General features: G+C 43.8%; 1 pseudogene; it reads left to right on the forward strand.

The window, feature by feature from the left end:
* Positions 1-12,085: 12,085 nt before the first annotated feature.
* On the forward strand, positions 12,086-13,088 carry LOC136457983 (temperature-sensitive sn-2 acyl-lipid omega-3 desaturase (ferredoxin), chloroplastic-like; annotated as a pseudogene).
* Positions 13,089-19,795: the final 6,707 nt, after the last annotated feature.

Below are 19,795 nucleotides of genomic sequence, written 5' to 3' on the forward strand. Positions count from 1 at the left end.
TTGAGGAACCTATCCTTGAGGAACCTATAGAACCAAATGCTACACATAAGGAAGAACAACAATAGCCAAATGTGGAACAAGTGCCGGAGGCACCTAGAAGGTCTCAAAGAATAAGAAGATCAGCTATTACTAATGACTATAAAGTTTATGAAATAGAAGAATGTCAGATGGGGGATGATCCCACCTCATTTGAAGAAGCCATGAGAAGCGACCACTCATCAAAGTGGCTTAAGGCCATGGAAGATGAATTGAAATCAATGAGTACCAATAAAGTTTGGGACTTAGAAAATATTCCTAAAGGAGCCAAAACAGTAGGCTGTAAATGGGTCTACAAAACAAAATATGACTCCCAAGGGAATATAGAAAGATTTAAAGCGCGACTTATGGCGAAAGACTTCACGCAAAGAGAAGGGATTGATTACAATGAGACGTTTTCTCCAGTCTCATGTAAAGATTCCTTTAGAATTATAATGGCACTTGTAGGCCACTATGATTTGTTGTTACATCAAATGGATGTAAAGATGGCTTTCCTAAACGGGGATTTGGAAGAAAATGTTTATATGGCACAACTGAAAGGTTTTGTCGTAAAAGGAAAGGAAAATATGGGATGTCGCCTGAAGAAATCAATCTATGGATTGAAGCAAGCTTCAAGACAGTGGTATTTGAAGTTTGATAGAACGATAAAAGGTTTTGGGTTTGAAGAAAATGTTGAGGACAATTGCGTTTATGCAAAGTTTAGGAATGGAAAGTACATATTCCTAATTTTGTATGTGGATGATATCTTGCTTGCTAGTAGTGATATCAATCTACTAATGGAAACAAAGAAATTCTTGTCCTCAAACTTTGATATGAAAAATCTCGGTGAGGCCTCATTCGTTTTGGGAATAGAGATTCACCGAGATAGAAGAAAAGGGGTTCTAGGATTATCACAAAAGGCATACATAGAAAAGGTCCTAAAGAAATTTAGTATGCATGCGTGCAGTCCTTCACCTGCTCCTATAGTCAAGGGCGATAGATTTGGGGAACATCAGTGTCCCAAGAACCAATATGAAATTGATCGAATGAAAGCGGTACCGTATGCTTCAGCTGTTGGAAGTTTACAATATGCTCAAGTGTGTACACGCCCTGACTTAGCTTTTGTTACCAGGTTACTTGGCAGATATCAAAAGAATCCAGGAATTGAACATTGGAAATTAGTGAAGAAAGTCCTGCGTTATTTGCAGGGTACGAAAGGCCTCATGCTTACGTATAGAAGATCTGATTCCCTGCAGATAGAGGGGTATTCAGATTCTGATTATGCGGGAGATGAAAGAAAATCCACGTCAGGATATGTATTTACTCTCACAGGAGGGGCTATATCGTGGAAAAGCTCCAAACAAACCGTAACTACATCCTCGACAATGTATGCTGAGTTTGTAGCATGCTATGAGGCAACGGGGCAGGTGAATTGGCTGAAGAAATTCATACTCGGATTGAAAGTGATTGATGATATAAATGAACCACTGAGATTGTATTGTGATAACAATCCAGCGGTACAGTACGCTCACAACAATAGATCAAGTGGTGCTGCCAAACACATTGACATAAAGTACTATATTGTGAAAGATAAAGTTCGGGATCATATAATAAATCCTAACAATCTCCACCCGCGGATCAGACCGGGATACCCTCGGATGCTCCTATCCAAACGAGCCCTCATACGCGCGGCACACCCCTCCTTTCCCTCTTCTATAATTTTAATTGATTGATGAGCCCAAGTTTGGTCTGGCCCAGTCCCAGCGTAGGCGTTGCGCCTAGGAGCTGTCGCCCACCCTCGGAGGCGCGCTTCTCTACGCGCCACGCCATGACCTCGGCGCCTGCTCCTTATGCCCCTGCCACGCTGCATCCGTCACCTGCGCCTTATGCCTCTATCTCGCTTGCTCACTGCCCTTTCTTCTCCGCGCGGCTGCTTCGACAGGCCCGACTGCTCCTGCCGCGGCCGCACCATTGTCGTCGAGGTTGCTGCACCTGCATAGGTCTATGCCTCCCTCGCGTCCATCGATTGGTCCCCGTCTTGCTTCCTTTTCTCCATTCATCTATGCTTGCTGTCTTTTCGATCTCATGTGTTGTGCACGGCTTCCGTCGTTTTCCACTCCCAGTCCTCGCTGTCGCACGGCACGTGCTGGCTGCATGCACCAAGGATGAGGCAGGGGCAAAGCTCTGCTGATGGGGCGCCAGCAGAGGTGCCGAACGCACTGCCGAAAATGCAAGCCGTCCGGGAGTCAAAGTCCGGTGATGGGTGGCCGGCTTGCAGTCGTTGAGGATCTGGGCAACGATTCAGGTATGACCATTCTTTGCTTTTTTTTTTAAATTTTTTTGATTTAGCCTGTGCAATAGAACACCTTGCATTTGCTACAGAATGCCTGCTAATGGATTTGAGGCTGCGAATCTTTCTGCTCTCTTCTCTCTGAAAATTTTGCTTATTCTAACTTCAGTGGTATCATTATCAAAAAAAAAAAAACTTCAGTGACATTGCAAACAGTGATATAAAACCAGTTCTGTCGAATTTATTTATTATGTTTCCAGGTCTGTTCTTATTGTACATCCGAGGAACTTTCTTCATGGTGTTTTTACTAAATCCATGCTCTGTTTCTAGGTGTAATACTAATATACTCTGTATATGTCTTTGCTGATGTCAGACTACCTATTCATATTCTTAGCTGGCTAACAATTATGTCATACCTGTGTCCCGAAGGACCACAAATATTCATATTCTGTTTCATGTATGCAATTACTGTTTGTTTTGATTCCTCTATTTTGCAGGTTATGGATTTAATTTTCAGTGCAAAAGAGCTATTCCCTGTGCCTTCTATTGCTAAAAAGGTGAATGCTTAGCTAAAGAAATTTGTTGTCGTCGTATTCTTCATTAGCCAATTTACTCCTACTTGCCATTTATTTGTTCATCACTATCCATATTAGCTGTATAGGTGCTACATTTTTTTTTATAAAATCTATGTTGCACCAATCCATGTTGGCAGCATTGTGCCATCCTGCAGATCGATCGACCATCAATGGAAAGAACAAAACAATGGTGACAAATATTCCTGCTCCCATGTCACTTGCTGGGCATGGAACTTTGCAAGGAGCAGGCTATATAGAGATGACAAGCATTCCAACATTTTTTTAATCTTCCTGCTCCTAGATCTTGAGATGAGCAGGCCATTTATTGGGCATTCAATGGTTAGTCTCCTTATGTTTTTAAGTTTGGAGCTTTTTTGTTATATTACTCTCATGCTTTGTTATCCTTAATCAGTTCAGTTGGTGATTGGTTAAATGGTGACTGTCGTTGCCAATTCTTCCTGTTGCACATGTGCATGATTTTGGAACAAGTTGCCTGAGAGAGACCTTGCCAAGGAGGTGTCAGGATTACTGGACCTCAAAACAAGACTCTCGGCCTAGGTTTCACATCCAATGCTGTTCTGTTATTGCTATATAGTGTCTATAAGGAAAGGCTAATTGGTTATGTTAAAATAGAGGTTACTAACTCACATTTCTGGTTCCTGCCATAATGTAAAAATCTCATTACAAGTTGTCAACGTGTACTTATATTCTTTTGCAAAACTAATTTATTTTTCATCTTCCCTATGGGCTATGGCTTTGTTTCTACATGATCTATTTCAAACTCTGCTATGCCAACATACCTCATATTTTTTGTCAGACATGTGCTGTTCAAATTAGAAATAACAAAATAGAAATGCCCTCCTTTCTTTGCATGTGATTTGCCTTATCTGAGTTGTGTGCAGAATTAATTCCGTCTTTATTAATTGGTATTCCTTTATTATATTGACATTAACCTCACAATCTTTTTTTTTGCTTCCAGACATAATCAGGGACGACCAAAACATTCAAAGGGTGTCCCACGTATTTTGTTTCCCCCTTTTTATTCAGGCACTGTCCCTTGACTAATCTTCGTCTATGGTTTGCTGTAGCAATTGACATCAAATCGTGTATGCATTGCTGTAGTTTGACCCCGAAGGGAGCAATGGCATGTTCCTAATGAATAATCCAATTCAAAGTTCATCCGTGATCAATCCAAACCATCATTCGAATTTACTTCAGCAAAGGAGTCTTTAGGTTTTCTACAGTACATATGGTTAGGATATCACCAGTTGATCTAACATCTTAGTTTCTCTTTATTCAGTGTTGAATATATGGGCACAACAAAGTGTGTCATCTAGGTCTGTGCTGGAGTGAAAATGTGAACAACTATTTCAGCTTGCAGCTATGGAAGTATTTTCGCTTCGTGTAAATATTTTATTTTGAACTTCGTAAGAGAGCTGCCTGTCTTTTCTTCATGCAAATATGCTTAATCCCTTACTCTGCTGAAGTGCTAAGGGTGTCTGAATTATTTTGCTGTTTGCATCACCTAGTAAGAGGCATCTATTTCCAATCTTAAGGCTTGTGTGTGGTTCAGTTGTTTGATAAATCATTGCCAACTATGTTTTCAGGAGTACTGAGATTCAGAATATTGTTGGGTCCAATGATGTCAATTTCCCGACTAGGCTTAAGGGTCTTGCATACTCACATGGTGCTTCTCAGGTCTAAATTGCAATTTGTAGCTGCTTAGCTACAGCTTTATCACCTTCCATATCTTATTTCTTGATTTTTCATGTGTGTGTTATGAAACTAATGTTTTGCTTCAATCTCTCGCAGTCTAAACCTCTCTTCGCTGCCTTGATCTATTGAATGAAGCAACCAAAGATTGCCCTGGTGAATTTGCTTTAGGCAAGATCGTTCTGACTGCACTAAAGGTTAGCTGCAGTTTCCCATGCATTTGTCTGTCCTGATTTTGTAGTATATCCAAGCAAAACTCTCTCTAGGTGAGAGAATAGACATACACCGCCTTTTGTTATATTTACCCTGTCCTCACAAAGTTCGAACAAGTCCAACAATGGTATCCAGTATCTAGGTACAAGTTTAATGAGCATGCATACAGTTGTATTTTTCTGCCTATTGGTTGTGGTTCCTTTTTTTTATTTTATTTATGGCCATTTCTAAATGGGACGTGTGATCACGTTTTTAGAAAATCAATGTTTGTGATCTCTTGGTGTTGGCTGATAGCTCATTGTGGTGGTGAGCAGAAATGCAGAACGGGACATGTTATAGCTGCCTGCCACTTTCAACTTTCAAAGTTAAATATATTATGGACCCTCCTTTCAAAAAAAAAAATATATATTATAGACCCAGGAGGAGCTTATGCTGTCCATCAATCTCATGAGGTTCGATGTGATGGTATACATGTTCCCGTCTTCAACGGCTCAAGTATTTGTCATACACGTTGTACCTGCAATGCTCTATAGAATTGGAATGCCAATGAGACTCATAAGCATGTTTTGGTTGCCGATTTTCAATAGTCTTTCCTGAATGTTTTGTACAAGGAAAAGGCAAAGTAATGTATTTATACTCTTGATTCACCTATTGGTATATTATTTTTTATCAAACATTATGTAAATGGCTGGAACCCAACCTGCGCGCGCAGCGAAGCGCGCAGACCATCCTAGTAATACTATACCGAAAGCAAACCTTGCTACAGCAGTTCTTATATATCTAATGCAAATTCTGGACAGTTGAACAATAAATCTGTAGAAATAGTGACCATTAACCATTATAGCCATACAAGTAATACTTCCAAGAAGTGTGAAATCTTGATTTTCTATCTAGAGTCGTATTAATGTGAAAAGTATCAAGGCACACATTAGTTGATACAAAAGATCTAGTGGGGCATTTCAAACAAAAATAAGGTAATGTAGCCACGAGACCTTTCATTTGAGTACACATGCGCCTGTGGTTCTGCATCAAGGCCTCTATAAGTTCTTGTTGATCTCCGTGTCAGACAGAGATTTATATTTACTAGAAAGTTTTGCGCGCTTCGCGGCGCCCTACCACCCAAATTGTGAAGCACTGGTTTAACAAAGGAACCGTAGAGTCAATGGCAGCTGCAGAAAACTTTGCGTCTAAGGCAAAAGACAAAAGGAGACAAAGCGAAGATCCAATCAAACATTGTAGAGTATTATCCTCATCAACACATCGTAACCGCAGGAAATATTTCTGTTGTTATGTGGCATAGACATCATTGTTGAGGACTGCAGAATTTCATAGATTGCTATGGGAGACATTATTAGAAAATTATATCAGCACTCAGCATTGTGGCTTTCGATCTGAGAAAAAAAATACATCGTGACCCACATCTTCCCAGTAAAGCTTCCAAGCAGGATCAACGCCTCTCTTATTGATCACCATTACATCATTCAAATGTAGGGCTCGTCTGCCTGTTCAAATCGCTCGGCTAGAACAGCGGTAGCTTCCAATAGCAACACCACCTTCACTCCCTTGTAGTCGAAAGGTACACTCTCTTGCTTCACGAGGTTGACAAAGGCATTGCCGTCAACATTGTTTTTGGGAAAAATGCATGTGCAAATATAAATTTGAGTAGACAAGGCTGATAGTTTGTAGTCTTTAGGATAATTATGACTTAGGGCACAAGGCTTATGAATCATAAAATTAGATTACCAATGCTCAAAACTTCACTGATCAAGGTGAAGTTACAAATTTATGTAAACACATGTCTCCTGTTCAATGTTACATAGAAGCGCATGAATTATGATGGGTCTCTTCCAAAAAAGGGAATGAAGTACTGGACTGAGGAGCAAAAATCTATACAGGAAATGTTTAGACTGGTTCTTATATCTGATATGTGCATTTGTCAGAGTTGAAAATAAGGAACCAGCTACTGGTCTAAACATTTCCTGAATCAAAAACACTTATAAATAGTGCAGAATTGTGAAGACTCGTCTGAAATTTTGAATAAACAAATCTCACAGAGACCATGTACCTTTGAATTTGACTCATACTTCTATTTTTTTGGTTTGATAGCAAACCGATTTTACATAATGGCTTCCAGCATGAGTACTTATGTCATTCCAGCATGAGTACTCGTGTGACAATATGGACAAACTATTTCTGTCATCAACCTATCCATTGGAAATTACCTCCCTTGAAAGAATGGTAGGGAGAAAGAGTGAAGCCGAGCTTAGGTCGAAGGAACGACTAGGGCTCGAAGCAGACAACGACCATACCCTGCAGGATGCAGCTCTGGCGTGAGGACGATCTAGCAACCCAGGCGCCCAGGAGGGCCCCACATTGCCGCGGTCCCGTCATCGAACTTCTGCAAAGCATACACGAATTAGCATGTAAAGCCAGAAACTGGTCCGTCATCTAACTTCCGTAAAGCATAAACGAAAAAAATTAGCACACAAAGCCAGAAGTGTTTTGCTGCAGTACGATGCCACATACCTTGGTGAAAGTGTCGCCTTGCCAATGACGATCAATGAGGGAAAGGAGGACTGGCAGTAGATCGATGTAGGGTGCGCGTGGGGTATAGGTGTCAGATGGAAACCGCAAGCGTTGGAGCCAGATGCTGAGATGCCAGCTCCATCACGTCGGCAGCCGAGATCCGCTGCGTGCCTGCGTGAAACATCTGGATCCACCTTGAGGCTGCCTTTGCCCTCTGCTACACGCGTATGGCGAGTGCATCTTCGGGGCGCCCGGTTGTGAGTGGATAGCCGAGGAGCACGAGCGTCACCACCTGGAAAAACATTAGGAGGGGCTAAACAACAGTAATTAGCAAGAAAAGAGGTTCAGCAAATCTCAGCCCCTCCTAGCTGTACATCTACAGCTGAAATTTCAGACGGTGGCTCTACGGGGCTTCGCTTGCTCACGAGCGGTAGGGGGGCTGGAGCCCCCTAGCCCCACCGCTGGCTCCGTGCCTGGTCACCACCATCCCGCGAACTCCTCCTCCATGCCGCCGGCATTGAGGGGGACGCCAGATCTCGCATCACCGGATCTGGGAGAGAGGACCGACGTCTTTGAGACAGCTGCCGGATCCCACCTCCTATCCGACATGTCACAGCTGTGTGCCGTCGGGCCACAAGCTGTAGACGTGAGGGGCAGGTGAGCGGCGGCAGCGGCGACGGTGGGGGGAAGAGGAAAGAAAAGGAGAGGAAGGAACAAGGCGATCTAGGTCTGGTGCTGGGGAGGAGGCGGTGGCGCCGTCCGCGAAACGAGATAATTGCAATTTTGCCATTACGAAATGTGGGGTTCGCTCGTCTGTCATCTACCCTACCCTATAATACACTAGTTAGAATAAATCTATAGTCACACAACAAATGTCTGCTCCACAGTCATGACCTATGCTACATCCACACCCAGGAATGCACCCAAAAAATATAACACCATCAAAACGGATGCACTAGATTATCTCTTAGTCATTCTCTCTCGTTACTCATCCAAATCTGACGGCTCATGTTTAATGTGTTTGCCCCCTTCTTCCTTCATCTGCAGTGCCACATCTCCCACACCCGCGCCCGGAGGCCGGCTCACCGAAGCCAGAGTTCAATTCCTCAGAACTTGACCTGTCTTTTTTCCATGGAAATAAAAAAAATACCGCCCCTCCCTCTCTATCCCGAGGCGGCGGCGGGGGCAGGGCGACGGCGCCCCAGCGAGAGCAAGCCCCGGCGGCCCTTCCTTCCTCACCCCCACGCGAGCGCCTCCCCCTCTCCCTCCGGCGCTTGCACGGCCAGTCGGCCCCTCGTGCGCGGGGAACGGTGTCGGGGAAGGCGAAGGAGGCGGCGGCTCCGATGACCTCGACCTTGATCCACTCGAGGAAGGCCCAGATGCGCCGAGGAGGCTGTGGATCGGGCCTTCGTGGCGACTACCTCCACTCATCCATCCTCGTTCCGGAGGTAGCCGGCCCAAAGGCGTGGCGGGCCTGGAGGGGCGCCCCAGCGATTGCCGTCGCCACCCCATCCCTACCCCACCGAGGCAGCGAGGCCGACGCCTGATCCGGAGTCCGGTCCTGTCACGACGCCGCTGGTGGCGAGATGATGGACACTGCACGGAGAGCCACCAGAAAATATGCCGTGATGGGTTCCTTGCCTCCATAACCGACGCTGTGTCGCCATTCGCCAATGGGCCACTCTCCTCGATTCTCCACCAGAAGGTGCGGCGGCCCTCCCTTGCTCTTTTCCTCACGATATGATCTGCCGGTTCGTTAGGGCCTGGGTGTCCAAGTGGTCTCGATCTAACAAGTTAAGATCTGATTTTCTCCTTGTCTGTGTGTGCGGTTTGAAGGTTTCTAGCGATGGAGTTGGTGCCTTCTCCACAAAACTATTGAATAATCCTTTCATCAATATTCCAGTGCAAATGCATGAGCGAGGTAGCCATACATATACTAACATCTTTTCTTTTCCTCCTGTTTTTGTTTTTAGATTTTGTCACCGACACCTCAGGATAAGCATTGCAGTGCTCTAACTGGTATTGATTTGCAGTTGCAACGCTCCTATTTTTGATAGATCTCTGATTGATTGATGCTCATTTTAGATTTTGAGTCGAGTTTAGGTTCATACGAGCATCTCCAAGAGACTCTTTATATCTTTCCTAATTTACAGGAATAGAGATTTTGGTCATCCAGCATACGCTATATGATTATATATATGTCTGTTCAGATGTTATTTAGCTTTTTAATTTCTTTGGAAACACTGAAATAACATCTTGCCGGCAATGAATACGAAGATAACTCTCCCCTGCAACTTATATTTACTGAAGATTTACTAATTACGTGATGGCTTGGAAATTCTTGCCAAATAACTGATCCAGCTTTGGCATTTTTTGCTACCCTGAGAGAAGACCAAGATTTTTTTATTTAAATTATGCTGCCCTGAAAGTTGTAGGTTGTTTTTGTGCTTTCTGGAGGAGAAAAGATAGCTACAATGCAAGTTCTTGGCATTTTCCATATAGGGAAATAAGCGAGCAGTCAAAACCATATGTCATTTCTTAAATTAGATGTCTGCAGCAGGCTATGGTGGCGGCAGTATTAGCTCTACAGAGTTGAGTAAGTCTTAGCTTCACATTGATGCAACCTACATGTTACTGGATGGAATTATGATATATTGGATCACAGCCAGTTTAGGGGCATTGGAGAAGGCATGAAGTTTTTCTCTGTACAAGCCATTAATTATGAAATATTCAAATGACCTAAACAACCTTCTCAGTTTGTGCTGGCACTTCCGGAATTATACACCCTTTCATCTAAATTTATGATGACTTTTCTAAATTTGAAGATGGAAGAACATTTTGCAGCTTCTGAAAAATTGAATATGGGAGAAGATTTTGCAGCTTCTGAAAATTTCAGTGAGCCAAGGGTGTAGTTTAGCCCATTTGGACTCGGGGGTTTTGTGTGTTTGTGATTTTCACATCTAACCTACTGTAGAACCTTTTTTCAGGTTTCTGAAGAACAGCCCAGAGGGTAAGGTGCATGTGTATAACGGTGGTGATAGCAAATGGATTGCTAATTCTGATGTGATCACCCAAATCATTGAGTAGAAGTACCCAACTCCATCTCTGATCACCCCTCCAGAATATGCATCAGTGTAGTAAGATGTCTTGCTCATATCCATCTTACTTGGGAAGTAGCTAGGCTGTGTATAAATTCCTAGGGAATTTAAAATATTTTAATGTGAAATCTTCATGTTCCAAGCGGGACCTAAGTTCAATCGGTGCTTGTTTCTGAAGATCCTTGCTATATATTTAGCTCTGTAATTTTTTTTTGTTAAAAGCTTGAGGGCTTTTTTTAAAAAAAAGCTTGAGTGCTTAGTAAGATTGACATTCAACTCTGAGGTGCCTTGTGTTCATATAGTTGTTGGTTCATAGTTCAAACGCCTGATGTATCACAATTCTAACAGCATTTTTGGTTAGAACCTTGTACTTGTAATTTTCATAGGAGATACCTCCTAAAGGAAAAAGGAAGTAATGCATTTCTCAGGTATATACAGATCATAAGTTTTAGTGGGAAGCAGCTGCACAATCTGTCATGCAATTGATTTTTAACCTGCAAAATACTTGTAAATTGCAAGATTTCCATCTTCTTTATTAGGACTGTTTTTAAAGACTGCTATTTTGCTGTCAACTTTATTAGGACTCTTTTTAAAGACTGCTATTTTACTGTCAATATACAGGCAATTCTCAGAATGTCAACATTCAGCATCACAAGGACTTGTAAACCAAACCATAGCACGGGCAATATAATATTCCTTAAATTAGATGGCTCCAGCAGCCTATGGTTTTGCTCTCTCAGGTTTCATCAATTCCTCAGTTCTAACTCTGATACATGCACTTGGCTGCCTCTTGCAGATGTGACTTCCCTGCAGACGCTTCAGAGCCCCGACAACTCGGTCCAGCAAGATTTCTACACAAATCAAATCACAGATTTTCTCACCCTCAAAGCAGCAACTGTCTGAATAAAGATCCCCGCCTTCCATTTGCATATGCAGCATCGAGCATTTTTTTGTAACAGATAAGGAAACACAACGGATAGTTTTGTTTTTCACTGTTGTGTAATCATGAGATATCTTCATGTGAACATCAGTCATCCACAGATCATGAGGATGCCAAGAATCTGCTACTATTACTTATTATAGTGCCGAGTGCAAAGTATACTGGATGATTACCTGATCGTTTATTTTATCACAAGGAGCATTTTTTTCTTACTGCAATTTTTAATAAGAATTAATCCTTATATGGAAGTATCTTTTCTCAATACACCATATCAACAACTAAAAATTGCACGGTTTCACATCACATTGGAATTGGAACTCACTGAATTACAGGACCAATACTCCTATGACCACAAGCACTTGGGAGTCATTGCAAGGGGGCTTGATTTGTTAGCAAACCATAAAACAAACTTTGGCCAGACTTCTCGGAGCAGCTTCCACTCCTCTCTCTGTTCGGTTGTTTTTATGTACATCCTGAAATAAAGCCGTGGCGTTAGCACGGGCACTATACTAGTCCCGTAAAAAGAATTTGTTCGTTTGCCATTATGAAATTGGACACACCGGTTGGAATGTTATTTGAGTTTTTTTTGCCAAATTTATTAAATTTTTTTTCGCGGACTCTTTTCTTTTATGTTTTGCCCCTTCGTCTTCTTCAACGGCAGAGGCAGAGGAGCTTGGCCAAGCGCCCAAGCGACGGCTGGACCTTGAGAGCCGCCATGGCACGCCTGCTCCTCCCCGTCTCCGTCCCTGTCCCAGTCCCCATCTCCGCTAGTATTGTGTTGTTGTCGTCGTCTAGTACTGGTACTAGTACCGCGCGGCGCCGAGGCCGCAGCGTCCGCGTCCCTGTGCCCGCCACGCAAGGACAAGAAGGACCGGCGTTTGACCCTGCGGCGGCGCCACCGTTCGGGTTGGCTGACATCTGCGCCGCCATCCCCAAGCACTGCTAGGTGAAGGACCCTAGGCGCTCCATGGCCTACGTCCTGTGTGACGTCGTCCTGGTGCTGGGTCTCGTCGCCGCCGCCGCGCGCCTCGACAGCTGGCTCGTCTGGGCGCTGTACTGGGCGGCGCAGGGCACCATGTTCTGGGCGCTCTTCGTGCTGGGACACGACTGCGGGCACGGCAGCTTCTCCAACAACCCCAGCCTCAATAGGGTCGTCGGCCACATTCTGCACTCCTCCATCCTGGTGCCATACCATGGCTGGTGTGTATTCTACTGTACTGAACTAAAATAGTAGTGATTCAATTCAAATCAATTCTGCTGCTGCTTCTCGACCACTTAGCCGATCGACACAAGTTTGACAATGCAATGCAATGCAACTATGTCTATCTATTGTGCAAGTGCAGGCGGATTAGCCACAGGACGCACCACCAGAACCACGGCCACGTCGACAAGGACGAGTCATGGCATCCCGTACGCCTCCTGCTCCTGCCCTGCAATTATCTTGCATTGCATGTTTGCACTAATAATCTAGGATGATGTATCAGCTCCCTGAGCGGCTGTACAAGAGTCTGGGCAGCGTCGTCCTGATGCTGCGCTTCAGGCTGCCCTTCCCCATGCTCGCCTACCCATTCTACCTGGCCAACAGGAGCCCCCGCAAGTCAGGCTCCCACTTCCACCCGGCCAGCGACCTCTTCCAGCCCAGCGAGAGCAACGACGTGCTCACCTCCACGGCGTGCTGGCTCGCCATGGCCGCCCTCCTAGCTGCCCTCACCTTATGAAAAGTAGGGGCAAAACGGGAAAGAAAAGAGGTCGTGAAAAAAAAATTAAATTTGGCAAAAAAAATACTCAAAGAGCATTTCAGCGAGTGTGTCCAGTTTCATAATGGCAAACGAGCAAATCCCTTTTGCGGAATGGCAAACAAGCGAAGCCCACGTTTCGTAATGGCAAAATTCCAATTATCTCCCGTGAAATGGCCCACAGGGGCTTTTCTATAAAAACGATGAGGATCTCGAATTTTCTCTTCTTTACGTTGGAATAAAGTTTAGATAAATGGTCTATACGTGAAATATCCGAACGTGGTACTGTAGATGACCGACTGAGTTGGACTGTGGGTTGATTATTAAAAAATGAAAGGGCTTTTTTGCTAAACCTCCGGGAGCACGTGTCTGCAGACCAGGGCTCGCTGTGACAGTGAAACGCGGAGAGAGCTTGAATCCGCGGTAAGTTTTAAGGGCCCTGATGTCCTTGCTCTACGCGTCACCGATACACCTGTAGCGTTGCCAAGGAAGTAAGGAACCCATCCATTACTCCTTTTCTCATATAAAAAAAGGGTCGGAGATTCATGTGGGTCAAACATTATCAAGTTTTACTAGATTTGTAAAAAATATTATCACTATTTATATCTCTAAATAAGTTTATTATAAAAATATATTTAACGATTTATCTAATGATAATAATAATGTACCACAAATATTAATATTTTCTTACATATTTGATCAAAGTTAAAATGTGTGATTTTTTGAGAGGTGAGAATGATACTTTTTATGGGACAGAAGTACCTTTAGACACGCTATGTGTAGCTGTGTTCTGAGGGGAATTAAATCGAACAGGTTACCTGCACGTCACTGGTTCAGAGGACGCCCTTGATTTGCAGAAAGAACTCACACTAAGTAGATGTGATCCAGCAATCATTCAAGTATTGATGTCTCATCCTAATCCGCAACTTATTCTTCATATAATTCACTATTGAAAACATTCTCTCTAAGGTAGCAACTGAGGTTCGACAAAACTGAGCAAAGTAAATGGGGGCTATGAGATTTTACGTCTAAATTTGATTAAGGAAGAAATTGAATTGGGCTATGATGGACGGTAGCTGTGCTGGCGTGCACTGTTGCGCTGGCTGGATGGGCGGCGACGGCCGAGCAGCGAGTGCCCTTGTGGACAGCGGGGCAAGTAGAGCTTACAACGCTAGCCGCTGCCCGCTAGGGTTCTCGGTTTGGCAGACGGCGGCTCTGCGTCTAGTTGAGTCATGGGCCTCATTCGCGTGCTTTTAAACTTGGCTTGATCTGTTTATTTTTTTATCTAGAATAGTGTTTTCTTCTCATAAATTCCTTCAGATTCTTCCAGAATTCTTCTAAAACGAACGGGGCCATGGCATATAGGACTCGGCCACTCAGGGTCAGGAGGCGCGATCATTAGGAGAAACGTGGGATTAGCCTGGGACGTCGGGTACGGCGTTGATGGTGGGCCAGTGAAAATTGGGTGGGTGCGATAAACAGATAGGCCATATAGGCTGGTTTGAATGAATAGACTAGTAATTTGAAACTTAACTATATTATAAATATGTAGTATATACCTACTGACTACTAATTTTTGAAGTACAGATTTTAATTCTAAAAGTATATATTTTCATCAGTTAATATATGTAGGTAGACGCGTTAATTCAAAATACTCCGTGCAACAATTTTTGAACGCACTTTTAACACTTTATATACGGGGATTTGTCGTGGTAGTACATTTAAATATTTAGGGCAAGGTACATTCATTTGAATCATTTCTTTCTTTTGCAAAGATATGAAATTAAAATATACTCATTATACATATCTTTTAGCCGTGGCCAATTGGTGTGCGTCATGCCAATTGGATAGCCATGTCCCCGTCCACCAGCGGCTCGGCCCTCACATCACGTCTTCTCGACGACGGGTCTCTGCTCCCAACGTCGATGGCTAGAGGGAGATCCTATCTCGACAGGAGGCGCAGCCTGCAGAGCCTAGGAGCCTCGCCGCCAGCGGTCGCCGCAAGCCCGGAAGATCCCCGCAGAGCTTTGTGAAAGATGTTTCAACTGTCTGTCCTACTCGCACCGAGTAGCGACTTGTCGGTTGTCACGTCGTTGTCTACGCTGCCATGGCTTTCGCCTCCTCGCCAGAGATTGCAAGCGGCCCAGGTATGTTGCGACGACGGTAGCAAAGGGTGCCGACCTACCACGGCACTCGGCTCGTGGTGTTAGGCCACCGACCCCAGCACGCACCCCACGGTGGTCCACCGAGCTCAAACGGGCCGCACAAGGTGCCGCGGGGGCGTCGGCGGAATCCGACGACGACGTTGGCGGCACCGGAGTAAACCGGTGAGGGACGTCTGTAAGTGCAATCAAGCCCTAATGTGGGTTTTGGTGTTGATGATCACCTAATTAGAGAACTAATGAGATTTATTAAGATGACAAGCAGGGAATTCATTATAGAGGACGTTACATGGAAAGGAGGAGCCCCCAATTACAAATAAGGACGGCATCGCGTCAAAGGAGTTTTGAATTCTTTTGTCTTTTGAAATTGAGTATGAGAAAAGCCGTACTATAAAGGGGGACACTACAACTGGTTAAAAGTGTGCAACCAAATGCTCAATCTTTATACAAAACATCCTCACACCTCAGCAAAGACAGCCAACTTAACAACTCCTTCACCCTTGTTGTCTTGTTGGGTGCGGCAGTGCCGCACTTAAGTAACCGTTGGGAGGCAGAGGGGGTATTTATACTTTTCCTTGTCCTCCATAACGGCTCTCTCTTCTTCCCCAACGGTTTAGATCGACAAAAATCAGTAGGTGCTCATCTCCTCTCTCCTCCATTGGTGCCCTTCAAGCTCTCAAGCTTTCTCTTTGACTTCCCCATCAATCCTTGAGAGAAAAAGGTGTCAAAAGTGATTAGAAAGTAGCTCCACTGATTCCCAAAGCCTAAAGAGCATTTGGTTCATGTTTTGGTCGACGGTTGTGTTTGTTACTCTTGGAGCTTGGCTCCTAGCCGGCTAGAGCGTTGCCCGGTGAGCTTGCCAATTTTGTGGTAGCCCTAGGAGGTTTGTAACCACCTCTTGCAACGAGTAAAATCACCCCTCATCTTAAGAGTTTACTCTCTTGATTTGAGAACGATGTAGGGTTGCAAAGCCCTAAGCCTTAGTGGTATACCTCAACAACATGGATTTAGGCAAGCCTTAATAGCGAGCTGAACCACAGGATAAATCCTTGTGTCATCTTGTGCTTGTGTTGCTATACTTATGTTCTTGTTGTTGTTGAGGTGATTTCTAGGGTTTGAGGCTGATCTACTTGTGTGTGGTGTTTCCACCACTTTCAGCTGTCGATCTGTGATCTACTACCCTGCAGGAAGCTAAGAAATTTACCCGATCTAAATTTCGTTGGGTAGATTTTGAACTGTGAACTAATCTCTCATGCAGGTATGGCAGTGCCGCTGTTTGGTGTGACAGTGCCGCTGTGCGGCAGTGCCATGGGTGAATTTACTTTGGTTTGAGTTGAATTTTTATAGGCCTATTCACCCTCCCTCTAGGCGTACCTGAGATCCTACAAGTGGTATCAAAGCGGGTTACCTCGTGTGTGCTTCACCGCATGAGGTATGGAGCCCGTGGGAGGATCCGGTGTTGTGAAGCCCATCAACGTCGGTCCAGAGGATGTTGGGCTGCATGACACCAAGAAGAGTGAGCTTAGTGCCTCTACATCGAGCAACTCCATGCTCCCGTAGCTAGAGGCAACCAATGATGAAAAAGCTCAAAATGAAGAAGAAAGAAGAAGAAGGGCAGCTAGAAAAGAGAAAAGAGAAGCAAGAGAGAAGAAGAAGAAGGAGCAGCACCGGTTAGAAGAGAAGAAAGCAAGAAAAGAAGAAAGAAGACTCAAGAGAGAAGCTAGAAGAAAAAGAAGAGAAGCAAGAAAGAAGAAGGAACAAGAAGCAAAAGCCTCCAATGCATCTTCAAGTGAGCTATCTAGCAGCTCCAAAGATGGTGATGATGATGAGTCCTACCAAGTGCATAGCAAGAATGACAAGAAAGGAAAGGGCAAGAAGAATGACGACAACAAATATGTCGCCGTATCCTTTAACTATTCTTCTATATCGATGACTAACCATGATCGCAAGTCTTTCATCAATGTGCCCATAGGCAAGTTACCTCATTTCGATGGGACTAACTTTATCAAGTGGAAGCACTTGATGAGAGCCTATCTTATAGGTCTTCATCCTAACATTTGGGAGGTTGTTTGCAATTGATTTGAGCCACCGGTTGATCCCAAGAATCCAACCATGGAAGAAATGAGAATCATCCACCTCAATGGTCAAGCTACTAGTGTGCTACTTAGTGCCTTGGATGGTGATGAGTATAATAGAGTGATTGGTGTGGATGTTGCCAAGCAAATTTGGGATACTTTGCATCTTGCACATGAAGGGGTTGACAAAGTGAGAAAGGCAAGAATTGATTTGTTGATGTCCAAGCTCAACCAATTTGTTATCTTGGATGGAGAAGGGCCACAAGAGATGTTTGATAGGCTGATGACCATGGTGGGCAAGATTAGAGACTATGGTTGTGATGAGCTAGATGATCACAAAGTTGTCAAGATTATGTTGGAAGCTTATTCACCAAGAAATGAGGCCATAGTAACTCTAATTAGAGACAAGAAGAAGTTTGAGTACTTCACACCAAATGATGTACTTGGGAGGATCTTGACCTTTGACATGCAAAGAGAAGAAGCAAATGAGAGGAGGAAGGTTGGAGAATTGTAAGCAAAACTAGAAGGCATCAAGATCAACAAGGATGTAGCTCTCAAGGCCAACAAATCAAGCAAGCAAGGCTCTACTAGCAAGTCCAAGACCAACAAGCAAGCTTCAATTAGCAAGCCCAAAGCAATCAAGCAAGTTCAAGAAAGAGTAGAGACCACCTCGTCCTCTAGTGAGAGTGAACATGATGATGACCAATATGAGAAAGTGGATGATGTTGCTCTCTTTATGAGGAGGTTTCACAAAGGGTTCAAGAAGCAAGGATACAAGGTAGTAAAGAGGAAGTTTCCAAACAAGAAGAAGAGGATATGCTACAATTGTGGAAGCACCGATCACTTTATTGCCAAGTGCCCACATGAGATCAAGGAGAACAAGTATAAGAAAGAGAAGAAGGAGGACAAGGCCGACCAGAGAAAGAGCAAGAAAAACATGGGAGAAGCTCACATTGGGCATGAATGGGATTCATCTATTGAAAGCTCAAGTGAAGAAGATGAGAAAGTTGCAACCATTGCTATCCATGAGCCATCTTCTTCACCAAGACTCTTCACCAACATGTCCGATGATGACTACTACTCCCCTCATATTTGTTTTATGGCAAAGGGTCAGAAGGTAAAATCTAAATCCAAGGCTAAAGCTCCTCCACCTCCACCTCCTAGTGATATCTCTAGTAGTGATATTAGTGATAGCTCTAGTGATGAAGAAATTGATAAATTAACTAAGAACTTAGATGGAAAGACTAAACTATTCATCACTAAACTAATGGAGGACTTAGAGAGTGTCCAAGCTAAGCTAGAATCTAGAGAGGAAACTCTTATCCAACAAGAGGATCACTGCATTGCTAACAAGGAAGCTCTTGCATTAGAGAGAAGTGAGGTTAAATCCTTGCGCAAGGCCTTGGCCAAAGAACAAGGGGACCATGCTATCACAAAGAAAGAAAATATTGCTCTCAAGAAAAAGTATTGTGACTTAGATGAAAAGCACAAAGAACTTGAGCTGCAATATAACATTCTTTGGGATAGCAACTCACATCCCTCTAATGCAAAGGATGCCTCTACTACCTCCACTAGTCAAGGTTGTGGAAAATGTTATAATATTGATTTGAATGCTTATTCCACTAACCTTGCAAACATGGAGGCAATGAGAAAAGAAATTGCTAGACTCAATGAGATCATTGGCAAGGGCTGCTTGAGTGGTAAGGCTCAAGCAAGTGATAAGAAGACAAATGACTCAAAAGTGCCTCAATTCAAGCAAGGGAGACACCCCTCAATCATGTATGGGCTTGGTCACACTACAAGAGCCAAGACAAATGGAAGAAAGATCATAAATGCCTATGAGTGTGTCAAGTTTGAGAGAAAGGAAAGAGTTGGTACAGATCAGCCTACACAGACAGCGGCAGTGCTGCAGTGAAGGCCAGCTGTGCCGCTCCCCTAAAAAATGGGAAGTCTACCAATTCTTCTCCTGATCAAACTAAGCCCAAGAAGAAGGTGTCCCATCAGAAACAGGTTCAGCAGAAGCCAAAGGAATCAGTGTGGGCCACTATGAACAAGTATGCCTACCAACCAAAGTTTCAAACACCTCGACAAAGCTTGACTTCGTGTTTTGTTTTAAGGAACAACAACAATGGAAAAGTAGTTGCTAAATATGTTGGAAAGGAAGCCAACATGTATAGGAATACTTCTATTTGGGTTCCTAAATTTCTTATAACTAACATGCAAGGACCCAAGTCTAATTGGGGATCTAAATCAAGCAACTAAATCTGTTTTGCAGGCATACTCCTCCGGTGGGTCAAGTTGGGTGCTTGATAGTGGATGTACAAATCATATGACTGGAGAAAGGAGTATGTTCTCATCATATACCCCGAAGATGGACTCAAATGAAAATATTCTCTTTGGAGACAACTCTAAGGAGGATGTGATTGGTCTCGGTAAAGTTGGTATAACCCTT

The sequence above is a fragment of the Miscanthus floridulus genome, chromosome 6 (assembly GCF_019320115.1).
Source record: "Miscanthus floridulus cultivar M001 chromosome 6, ASM1932011v1, whole genome shotgun sequence".
In the NCBI taxonomy this organism is placed as follows: Eukaryota; Viridiplantae; Streptophyta; class Magnoliopsida; order Poales; family Poaceae; genus Miscanthus; species Miscanthus floridulus.